The 16,674-nt window shown below is 48.8% G+C and overlaps 1 pseudogene; it reads right to left on the bottom strand.

Moving 5' to 3' along the window:
* Positions 1 to 14,161: 14,161 nt before the first annotated feature.
* LOC116359875 (meteorin-like protein) lies at positions 14,162 to 16,452 on the bottom strand (annotated as a pseudogene).
* Between the last annotated feature and the right edge of the window lie 222 nt (positions 16,453 to 16,674).

A 16,674-nucleotide genomic window follows, 5' to 3' on the forward strand; every position in this document is an offset into this window, starting at 1 on the left:
GGAGAGGGAGACAGAGAGAGAGTCAGGGAGAGGGAGACAGAGAGAGAGAGAGAGTCAGGGGAGAGGGAGACAGAGAGAGAGAGAGAGTCAGGGAGAGGGAGACAGAGAGAGGAGGCAGGGAGAGGGAGACAGAGAGAAGAGAGAGAAGAGAGAGAGATCAGGGAGAGGAGACAGAGAGAGAGAGTCAGGGAGAGGAGACAGAGAGAGAGGTCAGGGAGGAGGGAGACAGAGAGAGGAGGCAGAGCGAGGGACAGAGAGAGAGGCAGGGAGAGGAGACAGAGAGGACGAGGCAGGAGAGGGAGAAAGAGAGAGGAGGAGAGGGAGACAGAGAGAGAGAGGCAGGGAGAGGGAGAAAGAGAGAGGCAGGGAGAGGGAGACAGAGAGAGAGAGAGTCAGGAGAGGAGAGACAGAGAGAGAAGAGAGAGAGAGTCAGGAGAGGGAGACAGAGAGAGAGAGAGTCAGGGAGAGGGAGACAGAGAGAGAGACAGGGAGACAGAGAGAGAGGGCAGGGAGAGGGAGACAGAGAGAGAGAGAGAGAGAGAGAGAGAGTCAGGGAGAGGGAGACAGAGAGAGAGAGTCAGGGGAGAGGGAGACAGAGAGAGAGTCAGGGAGAGGGAGACAGAGAGAGAGGCAGTGCGAGGGAGACAGAGAGAGAGGCAGGGAGAGGGAGACAGAGAGAGAGAGGCAGGGAGAGGGAGAAAGAGAGAGCAGGGAGAGGGGACAGAGAGGGAGAGAGGCAGGAGAGGGAGAAGAGAGAGGCAGGGAGAGGGAGACAGAGAGAGAGAGATCAGGGAGAGGGAGACAGAGAGAGAGAGAGAGTCAGGGAGAGGGAGACAGAGAGAGAGAGAGTCAGGGAGAGGGAGACAGAGAGAGAGACAGGGAGACAGAGAGAGAGGCAGGGAGAGGGAGACAGAGAGAGAGAGGCAGGGAGAGGGAGACAGAGAGAGAGAGGCAGGGAGAGGGAGACAGAGAGAGAGAGTCAGGGAGAGGGAGACAGAGAGAGAGAGAGGCAGGGAGAGGGAGACATAGGGAGAGAGAGAGTCAGGGAGAGGGAGACAGAGAGAGAGAGTCAGGGAGAGGGAGACAGAGAGAGAGTCAGGGAGAGGGAGACAGAGAGAGAGGCAGGGAGAGGGAGACAGAGAGAGAGAGGCAGGGAGAGGGAGACAGAGAGAGAGGGGAGGGAAAGGGAGACAGGGAGAGAGAGCAGGGAGAGGAGAAAGGAGAGGCAGGGAGAGGGAGACGAGAGAGAGTCAGGGGAGAGGGGACAGAGAGAGAGAGAGAGAGAGAGAGAGAGAGAGAGAGAGAGAGTTAGGGAGAGGGAGAGAGAGAGAGTCAGGGAGAGGGAGACAGAGAGAGAGACAGGGAGACAGAGAGAGAGGCAGGGAGAGGGAGACAGAGAGAGAGAGGCAGGGAGAGGGAGACAGAGAGAGAGGCAGGGAGAGGGAGACAGAGAGAGAGAGGCAGGGAGAGGGAGACAGATAGAGAGAGTCAGGGAGAGGGAGACAGAGAGAGAGAGAGGCAGGGAGAGGGAGACATAGGGAGAGAGAGAGTCAGGGAGAGGGAGACAGAGAGAGAGAGTCAGGGAGAGGGAGACAGAGAGAGAGAGGCAGGGAGAGGGAGACAGAGAGAGAGAGGCAGGGAGAGGGAGACAGAGAGAGAGGGGCAGGGAGAGGGAGACAGGGAGAGAGAGGCAGGGAGAGGGAGACAGAGAGAGAGGCAGGGAGAGGGAGACAGAGAGAGAGAGAGTCAGGGAGAGGGAGACCGAGAGAGAGAGAGTCAGGGAGAGGGAGACAGAGAGAGAGAGTCAGGGAGAGGGAGACAGAGAGAGTCAGGGAGAGGGAGACAGAGAGAGAGAGAGGCAGGGAGAGGGAGACAGAGAGAGAGAGAGGCAGGGAGAGGGAGACATAGAGAGAGTCAGGGAGAGGGAGACAGAGAGAGAGAGGCGGGGAGAGGGAGACATAGAGAGAGAGAGTCAGGGAGGGGGAGACAGAGAGAGAGAGGCAGGGAGAGGGAGACATAGAGAGAGAGAGAGAGTCAGGGGAGAGGGAGAGAGAAGGTTTGCAGCAACAGCAGTGTATCCATAGGAACTCTGTTTGCATTTCCCAGTGAGTGATTCTGGGGCCTCTGGCTTTTCAGCTGGAATTCACACATTCAACTGAGCACACAGCGCTGTCTGGAATAGCAATTGTCTATTTGGGTCAACTTATTGAAAGACATTCAAGGTACATTTCCGTCTTGAGAGAAAAGCAGAGACAAAAAAGACTGCCTCTGAATGTTGTCTTGACAGACACAGCTACCAGGGTAGCATTAACAGCCTCTGAATGTTGTCTTAACAGACACAGCTACCAGGGTAGCATTAACAGCCTCTGAATGTTGTCTTAACAGACACAGCTACCAGGGTAGCATTAACAGCCTCTGAATGTTGTCTTAACAGACACAGCTACCAGGGTAGCATTAACAGCCTCTGAATGTTGTCTTAACAGACACAGCTACCAGGGTAGCATTAACAGCCTCTGAATGTTGTCTTAACAGACACAGCTACCAGGGTAGCATTAACCGCCTCTGAATGTTGTCTTAACAGACACAGCTACCAGGGTAGCATCAACAGCAGTGTGGTAGGCAGTGGCACACAGTTCAGAGATAAATAGCATTTAACTCTCTCTTCATATTTAATTTGAGGGGAAAAGAAAATAGAAAAATGAGTCCTCTGGGAACACCGGATTAATTTGACATGCCAACCAAAGCTATAAGTCCATTTCCAGATTCCTGCTCTTGTCCAGTGGCCAGTCATTCACAGTGGTGTATCCAGTGGCCAGTCATTCACAGTGGTGTATCCAGTGGCCAGTCATTCACAGTGGTGTATTCAGTGGCCAGTCATTCACAGTGGTGTGTCCAGTGGCCAGTCATTCACAGTGGTGTATCCAGTGGCCAGTCATTCACAGTGGTGTGTCCAGTGGCCAGTCATTCACAGTGGTGTATCCAGTGGCCAGTCATTCACAGTGGTGTATCCAGTGGCCAGTCATTCACAGTGGTGTATCCAGTGGCCAGTCATTCACAGTGGTGTATCCAGTGGCCAGTCATTCACAGTGGTGTATCCAGTGGCCAGTCATTCACAGTGGTGTATCCAGTGGCCAGTCATTCCACAGTGGTGTATCTAGTGGCCAGTCATCACAGTGGTGTATACCAGTGGCAGTCATTCAACAGTGGTGTATTCAGTGGCCAGTCATTCACAGTGGTGTATTCAGTGGCCAGTCATTCACAGTGGTGTATCCAGTGGCCAGTCATTCACAGTGGTGTATCCAGTGGCCAGTCATTCACAGTGGTGTAATCCAGTGGCCAGTCATTCACAGTGGTGTATCCAGTGGCCAGTCATTCACAGTGGTGTATCCAGTGGCCAGTCATTCACAGTGGTGTATTCAGTGGCCAGTCCATTCACAGTGGTGTATCCAGTTGCCAGTCATTCACAGTAGTGTATCCAGTGGCCAGTCCATTCACAGTGTTGTATCCAGTGGCCAGTCCAATTCACAGTGGTAGGCCAGTATTCAAGTGGTTTAGTGGCCAGTCATTCACAGTGGTGTATTCAGTGGCCAGTCATTCACAGTGGTGTATCCAGTGGCCAGTCATTCACAGTGGTTGTATCAGTGGCCATCATTCACAGTGGTGTATTCGGCCAGTCATTCACAGTGGTGTATTCAGTGGCCAGTCATTCACAGTGGTGTATTCAGTGGGCCAGTCATTCACAGTGGTGTATTCAGTGGCCAGTCATTCACAGTGGTGTATCCAGTGGCCAGTCATTCACAGTGGTGTATCCAGTGGCCAGTCATTCACAGTGGTGTATCCAGTGGCCAGTCATTCACAGTGGTGTATCCAGTGGCCAGTCATTCACAGTGGTGTATTCAGTGGCCAGTCATTCACAGTGGTGTATTCAGTGGCCAGTCATTCACAGTGGTGTATTCAGTGGCCAGTCATTCACAGTGGTGTATTCAGTGGCCAGTCATTCACAGTGGTGTATTCAGTGGCCAGTCATTCACAGTGGTGTATTCAGTGGCCAGTCATTCACAGTGGTGTATCCAGTGGCCAGTCATTCACAGTGGTGTATCCAGTGGCCAGTCATTCACAGTGGTGTATCCAGTGGCCAGTCATTCACAGTGGTGTATCCAGTGGCCAGTCATTCACAGTGGTGTATCTAGTGGCCAGTCATTCACAGTGGTGTATCCAGTGGCCAGTCATTCACAGTGGTGTATTCAGTGGCCAGTCATTCACAGTGGTGTATTCAGTGGCCAGTCATTCACAGTGGTGTATCCAGTGGCCAGTCATTCACAGTGGTGTATCCAGTGGCCAGTCATTCACAGTGGTGTATCCAGTGGCCAGTCATTCACAGTGGTGTATCCAGTGGCCAGTCATTCACAGTGGTGTATCCAGTGGCCAGTCATTCACAGTGGTGTATTCAGTGGCCAGTCATTCACAGTGGTGTATCCAGTTGCCAGTCATTCACAGTAGTGTATCCAGTGGCCAGTCATTCACAGTGGTGTATCCAGTGGCCAGTCATTCACAGTGGTGTATTTAGTGGCCAGTCATTCACAGTGGTGTATTCAGTGGCCAGTCATTCACAGTGGTGTATCCAGTGGCCAGTCATTCACAGTGGTGTATCCAGTGGCCAGTCATTCACAGTGGTGTATTCAGTGGCCAGTCATTCACAGTGGTGTATTCAGTGGCCAGTCATTCACAGTGGTGTATTCAGTGGCCAGTCATTCACAGTGGTGTATTCAGTGGCCAGTCATTCACAGTGGTGTATCCAGTGGCCAGTCATTCACAGTGGTGTATCCAGTGGCCAGTCATTCACAGTGGTGTATCCAGTGGCCAGTCATTCACAGTGGTGTATCCAGTGGCCAGTCATTCACAGTGGTGTATTCAGTGGCCAGTCATTCACAGTGGTGTATTCAGTGGCCAGTCATTCACAGTGGTGTATTCAGTGGCCAGTCATTCACAGTGGTGTATTCAGTGGCCAGTCATTCACAGTGGTGTATTCAGTGGCCAGTCATTCACAGTGGTGTATTCAGTGGCCAGTCATTCACAGTGGTGTATTCAGTGGCCAGTCATTCACAGTGGTGTATTCAGTGGCCAGTCATTCACAGTGGTGTATTCAGTGGCCAGTCATTCACAGTGGTGTATTCAGTGGCCAGTCATTCACAGTGGTGTATTCAGTGGCCAGTCATTCACAGTGGTGTATTCAGTGGCCAGTCATTCACAGTGGTGTATTCAGTGGCCAGTCATTCACAGTGGTGTATTCAGTGGCCAGTCATTCACAGTTGTGTATTCAGTGCAGTCAGCCTCTTCTCCTCTGTCCATTTCCAGATTCCTGCTCTTGTCCAGTGGCCAGTCATTCACAGTGGTGTATTCAGTGCAGTCAGTCTCTTCTCCTCTGTCCTCAGACTGGGGCTCTACGCTGAAACAAAGAGGCCTTTCACGTTGACCTTAACACACCACCACACCCCAACACCACAGGAACCAGGGGAAAGGAATACTGCCACCCCCAACACCACAGGAACCCGAGGAGAGGAATACTGTCATCCCCCAACACCACAGGAACCAGGGGAGAGGAATACTGCCACCCCCCAACACCACAGGAACCAGGGGAGAGGAATACTGCCACCCCCCAACACCACAGGAACCAGAGGAGAGGAATACTGTCACCCCCCAACACCACAGGAACCAGAGGAGAGGAGAGGAATACTGTCACCCCCCAACACCACAGGAACCAGAGGAGAGGAATACTGTCACCCCCCAACACCACAGGAACCAGAGGAGAGGAGAGGAATACTGTCACCCCCCAACACCACGGGAACCAGAGGAGAGGAATACTGTCACCCCCCAACACCACAGGGACCAGGGGAGAGGAATACTGTCACCCCCCAACACCACAGGAACCAGAGGAGAGGAATACTGTCACCCCAACACCACAGGAACCAGAGGAGAGGAGAAGAATACTGTCACCCCCCAACACCACAGGAACCAGAGGAGAGGAATACTGTCACCCCCAACACCACAGGAACCAGAGGAGAGGAATACTGTCACCCCCCAACACCACAGGAACCAGAGGAGAGGAATACTGTCACCCCAACACCACAGGAACCAGAGGAGAGGAATACTGTCACCCCCCAACACCACAGGAACCAGAGGAGAGGAATACTGTCACCCCAACACCACAGGAACCAGAGGAGAGGAATACTGTCACCCACCCAACACCACAGGAACCAGAGGAGAGGAGAGGAATACTGTCACCCCCAACACCACAGGAACCAGAGGAGAGGAATACTGTCACCCCCCAACACCACAGGAACCAGAGGAGAGGAATACTGTCACCCCAACACCACAGGAACCAGAGGAGAGGAGAGGAATACTGTCACCCCCCAACACCACGGGAACCAGAGGAGAGGAATACTGTCACCCCCCAACACCACAGGGACCAGGGTAGAGGAATACTGTCACCCCCCAATACCACAGGAGCCAGAGGAGAGGAAAGGAATACTGCCACCCCCCAACACCACAGGAACCAGAGGAGAGGAATACTGTCACCCCCACAACACCACAGGAACCAGAGGAGAGGAATACTGTCACCCCCCCACACCACAGGAACCAGAGGAGAGGAATACTGTCACCCCCCCAACACCACAGGAACCAGAGGAGAGGAATACTGTCACCCCCCAACACCACAGGGACCAGGGAGAGGAATACTGTCACCCCCCAATACCACAGGAACCAGAGGAGAGGAGAGGAATACTGTCACCCCCCAACACCACGGGAACCAGAGGAGAGGATTACTGTCACCGCCCCAACACCACAGGGACCAGGGGACCAGGGGAGAGGAATACTGCCACCCCCCAACACCACAGGAACCAGAGGAGAGGAATACTGTCACCCCCCAACACCACAGGAACCAGAGGAGAGGAATACTGTCACCCCCCAACACCACAGGGACCAGGGGAGAGGAATACTGTCACCCCCCAATACCACAGGAACCAGAGGAGAGGAAAGGAATACTGCCACCCCCCAACACCACAGGAACCAGAAGAGAGGAATACTGTCACCCCCCAACACCACGGGAACCAGAGGAGAGGAATACTGTCACCCCCCCAACACCACAGGGACCAGGGGAGAGGAATACTGCCACCCCCCAACACCACAGGAACCAGAGGAGAGGAATACTGTCACCCCCCAACACCACAGGAACCAGAGGAGAGGAGAGGAATACTGTCACCCCCAACACCACAGGAACCAGGGGAGAGGAGAGGAATACTGTCACCCCCCAACACCACAGGAACCAGAGGAGAGGAATACTGTCACCCCCCAACACCACAGGAACCAGAGGAGAGGAGAGGAATACTGTCACCCCCCAACACCACAGGAACCAGAGGAGAGGAATACTGTCACCCCCCAACACCACAGGGACCAGGGGAGAGGAATACTGTCACCCACCAACACCACAGGAACCAGGGGAGAGGAGAGGAATACTGTCCCCCCCTAACACCACAGGAACCAGAGGAGAGGAAGAACACTCCATCTCTCTTTCTGTCTCTGTCTCTCTCTCTCTCCATCTCTCTCCGTTTCTGTCTCTGTTTCTCTCTCTCCATTTCTCTCTCTCATTCTAACCAGTGATATTAATCTCCCCCAGAGTGACCAGTGTCTCCCAGCAGCCACAGTCTAAGGGAAATCTGGAATTAGGGGTAATGTTTCCTATGGGAGGGGTCGGGGGCATCTGTTCAAACCAGAAGCCTGGAGCTAAATAACCAGTAAGTTAGTAGATCTAGTGGCTCAATTCAAACCGTATCACTGAAGCGTTACAGATTGTGTGATAGAAATGTAAAAGTAGTAAATTCATTCATTCAGGGTGAATACAGGTTCTGCTAACGTTTAATAAATCACTCTGTAACGCTGAACATTACTGATGCAAAGACACTTTCACTGTGACTCTGCACCGTAACGCTGAACATTACTGATGCAAAGACACCTTCACTGTGACTCTGCACCGTAACGCTGAACATTACTGATGCAAAGACACCTTCGCTGTGACTCTGCACCGTAACGCTGAACATTACTGATGCAAAGACACCTTCACTGTGACTCTGCACCGTAACGCTGAACATTACTGATGCAAAGACACCTTCACTGTGACTCTGCACCGTAACGCTGAACATTACTGATGCAAAGACACCTTCACTGTGACTCTGCACCGTAACGCTGAACATTACTGATGCAAAGACACCTTCACTGTGACTCTGCACCGTAACGCTGAACATTACTGATGCAAAGACACCTTCACTGTGACTCTGCACCGTAACGCCGAACATTACTGATGCAAAGACACCTTCACTGTGACTCTGCACCGTAACGCTGAACATTACTGATGCAGACACCTTCACTGTGACTCTGCACCATAACGCTGAACATTACTGATGCAAAGACACCTTCACTGTGACTCTGCACCGTAACGCTGAACATTACTGATGCAAAGACACCTTCACTGTGACTCTGCACCGTCACGCTGAACATTACTGATGCAAAGACACCTTCACTGTGACTCTGCACCGTAACGCTGAACATTACTGATGCAAAGACACTGACCTTCACTGTGACTCTGCACCGTAACGCTGAACATTACTGATGCAAAGACACCTTCACTGTGACTCTGCACCGTAACGCTGAACATTACTGATGCAAAGACACCTTCACTGTGACTCTGCACCGTAACGCTGAACATTACTGATGCAAAGACACCTTCACTGTGACTCTGCACCGTCACGCTGAACATTACTGATGCAAAGACACCTTCACTGTGACTCTGCACCGTAACGCTGAACATTACTGATGCAAAGACACCTTCACTGTGACTCTGCACCGTAACGCTGAACATTACTGATGCAAAGACACCTTCACTGTGACTCTGCACCGCCCTGCAAGGTGAGGAGACTAAACATTCATAACAGGAACCAGGAAAGTCTTCAATAGGAAATGACCAGGAACACTGAAGTCTGTCTGTGGGCGTTCTAGGTTGGTTTTGTCCTTGGTGATTTGGTTTGTGTAAATATAGTCACTCAACACACAAGACAAACACAATGGTCCAGGGAATAAAACCTTTCAATCACTGGAGAAAAATAAATAAATAACGTTTTTATAATTCAACAGCCTTGGGACATAATACAGACTGCAATTTATACTTCTATAGTTTTATTACAATTACAATTAAAAATCAGGCTTTTAATGTTTAAATTTCTGTCATCAGAAACATCTTCAAAACTGTACATGAAGCTTTTCACAAAGCAGTTGGATCCTGTTTCAGAAATATTCGTGGTTCACATCTACACACTTCTACACATCAGGTCCAGAGAGGGTCTGTTACATTAGACACCTCACATCTTCTACACATCAGGTCCAGAGAGGGTCTGTTACATTAGACACCTCACATCTTCTACACATCAGGTCCAGAGAGGGTCTGTTACATTAGACACCTCACATCTTCTACACATCAGGTCCAGAGAGGGTCTGTTACATTAGACACCTCACATCTTCTACACATCAGGTCCAGAGAGGGTCTGTTACATTAGACACCTCACATCTTCTACACATCAGGTCCAGAGAGGGTCTGTTACATTAGACACCTCACATCTTCTACACATCAGGTCCAGAGAGGGTCTGTTACATTAGACACCTCACATCTTCTACACATCAGGTCCAGAGAGGGTCTGTTACATTAGACACCTCACATCTTCTACACATCATGTCCAGAGAGGGTCTGTTACATTAGACACCTCACATCTTCTACACATCAGGTCTAGAGAGGGTCTGTTACATTAGACACCTCACATCTTCTACACATCAGGTCCAGAGAGGGTCTGTTACATTAGACACCTCACATCTTCTACACATCAGGTCCAGAGAGGGTCTGTTACATTAGACACCTCACATCTTCTACACATCAGGTCCAGAGAGGGTCTGTTACATTAGACACCTCACATCTTCTACACATCAGGTCCAGAGAGGGTCTGTTACATTAGACACCTCACATCTTCTACACATCAGGTCCAGAGAGGTTCTGCTACATTAGACACCTCACATCTTCTACACATCAGGTCCAGAGAGGGTCTGTTACATTAGACACCTCACATCTTCTACACATCAGGTCCAGAGAGGTTCTGCTACATTAGACACCTCACATCTTCTACACATCAGGTCCAGAGAGGGTCTGTTACATTAGACACCTCACATCAAATCAAATTTTATTTGTCACATACACATGGTTAGCAGATGTTAATGCGAGTGTAGCGAAATGCTTGTGTCTTTTTTAGTCACCTCACATCATCTGACTGTTGATGTACGTCTCAGAGAATGGAGTCTGAGAACATTCCAATGGAACAGTCTTGGAACATTCCAGAATGGTCTAGAACATTCCGGAACAGATTTAGAACATTCCACAACAACAACAACAACAAAAACGTTGGCTTTGAGTCCAACAGTTGCAATGCTGCTTGGCAACATTCAGGAGCTCCAGAGCAGGAAGACAGTAGGATCAGAAGGTGTATGTCTGTCTGTCTGTCTGTCTGTCTGTCTGTCTGTCTGTCTGTCTGTCTGTCTGTCTGTCTGTCTGCTGTCTGTCTGTCCTGTCTGTCTGTCTGTCTGTCTGTCTTCTGTCTGTCTGTCTGTCTTGTCTGTCTGTCTGTGTCTGTCTGTCCTGTTGTCTGTCTGTCTGTTCTGTCTGTCTGTCTGTCTGTCTGTCTGTCTGTCTGTCTGTCTGTCTGTCTGTCTGTCTGTCCTGTCTGTCTGTCTGTCTGTCTGTCTGCACCCCTCTGTGGAGAGGGTTACGCTTATATGTCATACAACAGTTACTGTCACAGACTTACTATCAACTCTACCACTTTCTCTAGCACTTTACAGCTTCAACTACCTCAGTAACAGACACACACAGGGTCAGTCATTGGCACCAGGCACGTGCTCGACACATACAGGAAGTGGGCTGTGGCCCGCAGGGAGGCATGTGCTGTAATTAACTTCATGTTTCCCAGATGGTTGTTTATTTACCCAGCAGGCAGGCAGAACAGGAGTATAACAGGCAGCCCAGCAGGCAGGCAGGCAGCAGAAATTGAGTCTCCTGTCATGGACTATGATTTTAACACCAAACAGAGCGGACCTGATCCATCCTGTCTTCTCAGAGGCTACAGAAACCACCCCCAATACACCCTGCCTGACACTCAAAATTCAGATTCTTCTCTTCAAATGGATGCTAAAACAACAACCATTGATTTTGAAGTTTAACAAACCATACAACTCTGTGCACAAGGGCTACTTTGAACAATTTACCTCTGAAAGTTACCCAGTACCCGTTTTTAAATGGTATGGGAGTAGTTTTGTGCCAACAATAAAAAGGGGTGTAAGACTGTGTACGTGGACAGAAATCACTCCGCCAAGTCCTGGCTGAAACAATCTTAGTTTTCCTCATTTCAGTTTCTGACAAAACATGTGAGTATATTGTAGAAAATCATTGTAAATCAAATTTTATTGGTCACATAGCAGATGTTAATGCGAGTGTTTGCGAAATGCTTGTGCTTCTAGTTCCGACCGTGCAGTAATATCTAACAAGTAATCTAACAATTTCACAACAACTACCTTATACACACACAAGTGTAAAGGAATGAATGAGAATATGTACATATAAATATATGGATGACTGATGGGCGTGCAGCATAGGCAAGATGCAGTAGATGGTATAGAGTACAGTATATACATATGAGATGAGTAATGTAGGGAGTTGAGTCAGTGTGTTGGCAGCAGCCACTCAATGTTAGCGATGGTTAACAGTTTAACAGTCTGATGGCCTTGAGATAGAAGCTGTTTTTCAGTCTCTCGGTCCCAGCTTTGATGCACCTGTACTGACCTCGCCTTCTGGATGATAGCGGGGTGAACAGGCAGTGGCTCGGGTGGTTGATGTCCTTGATGATCTTTATGGCCTTCCTGTGACATCGGGTCCTGTAGGTTTCCTGGATGGCAGGTATTTGCCCCCGGTGATGCGTTGTGCAGACCTCACTAACCTCTGGAGAGCCTTACGGTTGTGGTCGGAGCAGACCTCACTACCCTCTGGAGAGCCTTACGGTTGTGGGCGGAGCAGACCTCACTACCCTCTGGAGAGCCTTACGGTTGTGGGCGGAGCAGACCTCACTACCCTCTGGAGAGCCTTACGGTTGTGGGCGGAGCAGACCTCACTACCCTCTGGAGAGCCTTACGGTTCTGGCGGAGCAGACCTCACTACCCTCTGGAGAGCCTTACGGTTGTGGTCGGAGCAGACCTCACTACCCTCTGGAGAGCCTTACGGTTGTGGGCGGAGCAGACCTCACTACCCTCTGGAGAGCCTTACGGTTGTGGTCGGAGCAGACCTCACTACCCTCTGGAGAGCCTTACGGTTGTGGTCGGAGCAGACCTCACTACCCTCTGGAGAGCCTTACGGTTGTGGGCAGAGCAGTTGCCGTACCAGCGGTGATACAGCCCGACAGGATGCCGTACCAGGCGGGTGATACAGCCCGACAGGGATGTCGTACCAGGCGGTGATACAGGCCCGACAGGATGCCGTACCAGGCGGTGATACAGCCCGACAGGATGCCGTACCAGGCGGTGATACAGCCCGACAGGATGCCGTACCAGGCGGTGATACAGCCCGACAGGATGCCGTACCAGGCGGTGATACAGCCCGACAGGATGCCGTACCAGGCGGTGATACAGCCCGACAGGATGCCGTACCAGGCGGTGATACAGCCCGACAGGATGCCGTACCAGGCGGTGATACAGCCCGACAGGATGCCGTACCAGGCGGTGATACAGCCCGACAGGATGCCGTACCAGGCGGTGATACAGCCCGACAGGATGCCGTACCAGGCGGTGATACAGCCCGACAGGATGCCGTACCCAGGCGGTGATACAGCCCGACAGGATGCCGTACCAGGCGGTGATACAGCCCGACAGGAATTGCCGTACCAGGCGGTGATACAGCCCGACAGGATGCCGTACCAGGCGGTGATACAGCCCGACAGGATGCCGTACCAGGCGGTGATACAGCCCGACAGGATGCCGTACCAGGCGGTGATACAGCCCGACAGGATGCCGTACCAGGCGGTGATACAGCCCCGACAGGATGCTCTTGTACCATCCAAAAGGCTGTGAAATCTGTTTTCCATAACCAAACATATTGTATTTCCAGCTGGTGTACAAAACCCAAAGTAAAAGACGCAAACACTAAAACTTAAGAACCGGAAGCACTGCAATAGCACACATAGAACATATCTACAGCTTCTTAGACTTGCTTTCAACGACAATGACAGATCTATAACTACATTTCTATATGAATTTGTTCCAATTAACCAAGAAAGTTACATATCAATATTTTTTTTTTTTACTAATATTTCCTGAACTTTCCTAGACACTTAAATCCTATTCCTTATGATTTATTTTGTGACTGTCTGGTTTGACATGTATGAATGTGTTATTCAATATGTTCCTATGGCCTATAGTAGTAAAGGCCAAATGTAAATATTTTGTCAATAAAAGAATTCAATATTATTTTTTGATACGATACAGTGGTTTTACAATTGAAAATCAAATTGGTAAATGATCCTACTCCCCAAAGGCTTAGACGTTTAGAGGTTAAAGTTCAGTTCCTACTGAGCTGACATAAGCAGCGCTTACCGTGAATGCAGGCTGAACTTCAGCGAAACAGATTGAATCCAGACCCTGATGTGATCCGTGTCTACTAGTGTTTACTGGTTGAACCTCTACTCATGTCAACACACTGACCTTAATTGTGACTAGACATGTGACTCTGCACCGCCCTGCAAGGTGAGGAGACTAAACATTCATAACAGGAACAATGAAAGTCTTCAATAGGAAATGACCATGAACACTGAAGTCTGTCTGTGGGGCGTTCTAGGTTGGTTTTGTCCTTGGTGATTTGGTTTGTGTAAATATATATATTCACTTTACACAAAACACACACACACACACACACACACACACACACACACACACACACACACACACACACACACACACACACACACACACACACACACACACACACACACACACACACACACACACACACACACACACACACAAAGAGGTGTTCCAAGGAATACAACTTTTAATCACACAAAAAGGGGGTTTATAATTCAACAGCCAGAGGACATAATAAAGACTGTAAATTGCACTTCTACATTTTCATAAAAACTAAATAAATCACAAATTAAAAATCAGGCTTTTAATGTTTACATTTCTGTCATCAGAAACATCTTCAAAACTGTACATGAAGCTTTTCACAAAGCAGTTGGATCCTGTTTCAGAAATATTCATGGTTCACATCTTCTACACATCAGGTCCAGAGAGGGTCTGTTACATTAGACACCTCACATCTTCTACACATCAGGTCCAGAGAGGGTCTGTTACATTAGACACCTCACATCATCTGACTGTTGATGTACGTCTCAGAGAATGAAGTCTGAGAACATTCCAATGGAACAGTCTTGGAACATTCTAGAACGGTCTAGAACATTCTGGAACAGATTTAGAACATTCCACAACAACAACAACAGCGTTGGCTTTGAGAAATGAGTCCAACAGTTGCAATGCTGCTTGGCAACATTCAGGAGCTCCAGAGCAGGAAGACAGTAGGATCAGAAGGTGTCTGTGTGTCTGGGCCTGTCTGTCTGGCCATCTGTCTGCACCCCTCTCAGTTAGTGTCCACATTCGGCTCAGACCCGGGTCTGCTGTCCATTCAGGAAGAGGCCTGTTGTTGTGGGTGTGGCCAGGTAGCTCCCTGACACTCAGTCTGTGTCCACATGACAGGGGTTAGTCCCACTCTGCTCTGCCTCCTGGTACAGTCTGAGGAAGTCCTTGTATCTCGGGGCACAGCCCATCCAGGCCTCCCCGAACCTTACGCTCCCTGTGAACAGGAAGTCTCCATCCCCCTTCCCCGGGCCGGGCCTGACCCCACACTGCCTGGGCATCCTCACCCTGCCTGTCCACCTCCTCACTCTCACTCCCCCTGACACAAACACCTGAGTCTTCTGTCTGTACAGGCGGCTTATCGCCACGGTGACCGACAAACTGCTCCGCCTCCTGCTCCACCCCCTGGATGGTGCCCCTCCCCACTGCAGAGAGGAGGAGAGGAGATGTTAATATATGTTACAGTACAGTGTACTGATACAGTATAACAAATACTACAGTACAGTATACTGATACAGTATAACAAATACTACAGTACAGTATACTGATACAGTATAACAAATACTACAGTACAGTATACTGATACAGTAGAACAAATACTACAGTACAATATACTGATACAGTATAACAAATACTACAGTACAGTATACTGATACAGTGATAACAAATACTACAGTACAGTATACTGATACAGTATAACAATACTACAGTACAGTATACTGATACAGTAATAACAAATACTACAGTACAGTATACTGACTACAGTATAAAGAATAGCAAATACTACAGTACAGTATACTGATACCGTATAACAATACTACAGTACAGTATACTGATACAGTATAGCAAATACTACAGTACAGTGTACTGATACAGTATAGCAAATACTACAGTACAATATACTGATACATTTATAGCAAATACTACAGTACAGTATACTGATACATATAAAGTATAGCAAATACTACAGTACAGTATACTGATACAGTATAGCAAATACTACCAGTACAGTATACTGATACAGTATAGCAAATACTACAGTACAGTATACTGATACAATATAAAGTATAAGCAAATACTACAGTACAGTATACTGATACAGTATAAGAATAGCAAATACTACAGTACAGTATACTGATACAGTAATAACAAATACTACAGTACAGTATACTGATACAGTATAAAGAATAGCAAATACTACAGTACAGTATACTGATACAGTATAACAAATACTACAGTACAGTATACTGATACAGTATAGCAAATACTACAGTACAGTATACTGATACAGTATAAAGTATAGCAAATACAAACTGTGCCTAACCACAAGAGTAACATTTCACATTTAAAGGTCCAGTTTGTAACTTTGTGTGTGACCCAACCAAATGCAACATAGAAATATGAGTTATAGATCTTCGTTCTCATTGAAAGCAAGTGTAATAAGCAGTAAGCCACAAGGAAATGGCAGAGTAATTTGAACCTACTGTAGCTTTAATAAGTATACATAAAAGGATGCATATAAAGGGTTTGTAAATAGTTCTTACCAAAGTCGCTGGTGCAGACTGCTAACAGCACCTCAGCATCACTGCAGGGCTGACAGGGAGCTGTGGAGAGAGAGAGAGAAGAGATGAGATTCAGGACAAAAGACAGACAGAGGAGATAGAAGAAGAGAGAGAGAGAGAGAGAGAAGAGATGAGATTCAGGACAAAAGACAGACAGAGGAGAAGAAGAAGAGAGAGAGAGAGAGAGAGAGAGAGAGAGAGAGAGAGAGAGAGAGAAAGAGAGAGAGACAGAGAGAAGAAGAGAGAGCTGCAGGACAAAAGACAGACAGAGAAGAGAGAGAGAGAGATCCAGTCCGCTCACCAACCAAGACTTCACAAAATGGGACAACAACCAAATTGAGACTCTGCATGC

Source organism: Oncorhynchus kisutch, unplaced genomic scaffold, assembly GCF_002021735.2.
Source record: "Oncorhynchus kisutch isolate 150728-3 unplaced genomic scaffold, Okis_V2 Okis06b-Okis10b_hom, whole genome shotgun sequence".
Lineage (NCBI taxonomy): Eukaryota > Metazoa > Chordata > Actinopteri > Salmoniformes > Salmonidae > Oncorhynchus > Oncorhynchus kisutch.